We start from the raw sequence: 4085 nt of genomic DNA, 5'->3' as shown, positions 1-4085 counted from the left end.
TGCTCTAAAGAAGTTTCTTTTCTCTCACTGATTGGTAATTGTGTATTCATATGCATATCTAGTCAACAGTATGTACAGTGCAAACTCCTGAATCTTTGGAAATACCTCTTAAGTATTTAAGAGGAAAGGGTCGTAAGGTGTACTGCTTGCTTGCCCACATTTCAGCAAAATACCACACACACACAGAGTGGAAAATGTCTTCAATCATCCAATCTAGGTATATGGAAGATTATTGTATTACTTTGTAATCTTTTTTTCAGATCTCAACTTTTAAGTGTATAAGCAGTTTAAAAGTGAAACACTATTAAACTCTTTCACAAACACATTAAAAATTATAATTAGCCTACAGATGTATCAGTGTTCAAATACTTTATTACCATTCTCTATAGAAATTTAACACTAGGATCTGTGCAACAATTCTCTGAAACAAGACACAAGAGATCACTACATATAAATATTACACACTAAGAATAGTATCACATTTGATCCATCTCAGTTCAGTAAACCAGTCAGCTCAGGAGACTAATTCCAGTTACAGGACACAAGCGAACTTATTACTTAGTGAATGTTACAAGTAGTATTCAAATGTTATACAGACTAACAAAGCTCAAGTATGTGTGTGCATATGTGTATATATATACACACATATATACATGTATACACACAGACAGGTTTACCATATAAAAACCTGTACCTTACAGCACTCAGAGGTTTTAGCAAAGCATACATTATAGACACACTTGCCACACAGGGCAACGTTACCAAGATATGAATAATAGTCCGCTAAAATCCAAGAGTCACATTCAAATATATCAAGAATACAATCCAGATACCTGGCTATTGAAGGAATATATGTTCTTTTCCTTAAGAACTAAGTTGTATAAGCACAGCATTTTAAATATAGATGGTAAGCAGATCTATAAGGATGGAAACAATGGAATTCAGAAGATATGGGAGGGTAATTCACCTCTGCAAAGGTATGTTCATTGGTAAAGTGAAGCCAGTGTCTGCCAGACTCAGGCTGCACTGCACAACTTGATCTTCTTACAAATCACAGTTAAATCCTTACACTTTCAAGTTCTGAAAGACAGAATGATTAGTGTCTGCAGGGAGCTTTCACTAAACAGCAGAAACAGCTGCCCTGAAGTAGTGTTCAGAGACAGGACACTAGCTAGCTAGCTTTCTTCTTCTTCTTCTTCTTCTTCTTCTTCTTCTTCTTCTTCTTCTTCTTCTTCTTCTTCTTTTTTGTCTTAAGTTTCTTAAACAATAGTTTGGATAACAAGTTTGGAACTTTTAAGGTCTAATCCTGGATTTTCAGAGGGCCTCTTCTGGGATTAAAGGAAGATGATGCTGTGGACTATGGATTATAAAGGCTGAATGGAAGGTAGAAACCGATTTAGTCAAGGAAACCAAACTTAGCAAACTGATTCCAGGAAAGAAATACAGCATTTCATATCATCTAAAAAGGATGATGATAGGAAGAAGTCAGTCTTTTCATGTACTTTGTTAGGACAACATTTTTAAAAAGCATAAAAATACTATCTGGTAATAACAAAATGCCAGCCCTAGAGGAGTGTTTCTTTATAGTGAAGAATAAGTTGGGAATCTGCTGCCTTGAGGTGTGACATGAACCTGCACTGGACATCCTGCAAGATTTCATTCCTTGAGGAAGTCTCAAGCTTCCAGAACAATGCCCATCCCCACCCAGAAATGCTGTTCTAAAGCAGACCTTAGGAAAGAAGGATCCTCATGTAGCTTTCACTCGCTAAACCTAGAGAGCTCAAACTCCACTCTGCCTCAGATGGAATTCTGATAGGAAGTGGGCCTGAGGGAAAGTAAGACCGACAAAGACAGTGGCTGTCCCCGGAACCAGGGCCATCCAACCACAGGTTCTTAAAATGCTGCAAAATATCATTCCCCCTTTCACTCTGAAGAGACTAAGTTACTAGTCAGATCTTTCTACACAATACTTTTTCTTGAATGTAAACCAAATTCCATTAGAATCACAGACTAACCTCCACTGAGCTTCACCATTTTAAATGAAAAGCAGGGAGTCTTCCAACTGTAAAAGTACGAAGTCATTTTTTAAATCTCTCTGGGATTTTTCAATGAATTTGCTAACCATTGTTTTTCCAAGGGTGTTCAAAAATGAGTACAAAATCTTGTTTCGATAGCCTAATTCTTCCTAGAAATAAACTTATATGTTGTGTTAAATCTTTTGGATTTCATTACTCTTTTCATCCCATTTAATAAAGTTTTGACCAAACAAATATTTACTGAAAAGGCTTGCTATCAAAAAAATCTTAAGATTCTTAGATAAGCAACCGTGTTCCTCTGACTAAGAAAAAATTAAAAAAAAAAAACCCAAAATGTATTAATTTAAATCTAAAAGCCCTGTATTGCTGACAAAAAGAAAATAATGATTTTAAATTAGCCCTTGTAGGGCCAACTCTATGGACCATCCTTCCAATAAAAGCCAGCCTCTGCTACAAGCACAGAGGTGGTGACAGAGACACTAACAGTTTCCCAGGGGGCCCACGTTCCTCATCCAAGGTGGCTTCACCCATGAAGCACTTAACACGCATCTGTCCATGAGTGTATTTGTTTTGTTTATTCTTCTCAAATGATGGGAGGTGACTAAAAATTATGAAAGAACTCTTTAAATGATATTGATAATGTACTTGTTTTTGAGAGAATTCTTAAGATAGAGGATCCTAATATTTACATTATTAAATGACCTTTCGAAAAGTGCCGATATCAAAGTTTGTTTCCATAGCTTGCAAAAGATCTGCAGTTTAGATAATCCTTTAAATTTTATTTCTAAAATGTAAAAATGTTAAGACAGTGATGACTGGTGTCTCAATAGAAAAAGAAAACCTGCATACCATGGTATTCTTGTCTGGGCTCTCAGCTCCCATCCATGGGCATCAGGAAGAGGTACAGAAGTAACTGACAGGGTCCAGTTTCTCCATGACCAAGTTTAATGAAAACTCCCCTCAAAGTCTCCAGCCACAGAAGCAGACTGGACCAAAGGGAGCATTGGAGACTCACTTCTAAAAAAAGAGAGAAATTAACGTGGTTTTACTTTGTTGAGAAGGAATTGGCTCCTTCTTTATATGCAGCCTTAGGTCAGAAATGGGACAAGCTGAAAGGCCAACCACACCAGCAGACTCTAGGCAATTCTGAGAAACCACTTTTAAAAAGGCAGGCTAGGTCTTTTCTTTCCAAACCAACAAAACACAGAGACGCCAAGAGCAAGACACAGCGAGCCTTGTGCTCTTTTCCTTAGCTTTTTGGTGAGAATTCAGCCAAGAAATGGAGTCAAGAATAAAACCAAGCTTAGTGAAGGCAGACAAATTAACCAGAAGACTCTGGACAAATGGTAGCTGCTGAGCCTGTTTCCTCAAAGGAAGGAGAAAAAAAAGGCAAGCCAGCAATGGAGATGGAGAGCGCGAATCACTTCCTAAGCTTCTGAATAGGATCACAGGTTATGTTCGAGTGAAGTTTTAGTTACATTTTCACCTCTTCACATTACATTTTTACCTCAATTCTAAAGGAGGGTTCAATCTGTTGTTATAAACCAAGATGATTTTATATAGGCAGAGTGGAACTTGTATTAAAGCTTATCCTTCAACTATACTTTTAAAGGAGAAGTACCAGAACAGAGTGTTTTTTAAAATGAGCAATGCCAAAAGACAGAAACATACTTGGAAAATACCTGATCACAAACTTTGAGCACATTAAGTATAAACTAGCACATCACAAATGTAGCCATCACCCTTTATAACACAAAGGCAGCAAAAAAGTTTCTCAAGTTCAGAACCCAGAGCTGCATCAGGTTCACAAACTTCCCTCTTGATAAATTCTGTTTGCCTAATGTATACTAGACAGCAAGCCCAGCTGATAAAAATATTCAAATGGCTCAAGCCAACAAGGTTAAACTTAGTGTTAGGAGGCTCTTAGAATACTTAATAAGACACAAAAAGCCAAATATATTATAAACCAGTGCAATAAGAACTTTAGACAAGGGCAGTGCACCTCTGGTTTAAGAAAACCATATGTACAGATTAATTATAACAAATTAA

Source organism: Megascapheus bottae, chromosome 20, assembly GCF_031878675.1.
Source record: "Megascapheus bottae isolate mThoBot1 chromosome 20, mThoBot2.hap1, whole genome shotgun sequence".
Taxonomy (NCBI): Eukaryota; Metazoa; Chordata; class Mammalia; order Rodentia; family Geomyidae; genus Megascapheus; species Megascapheus bottae.
This window is presented reverse-complemented; position numbering follows the sequence as displayed.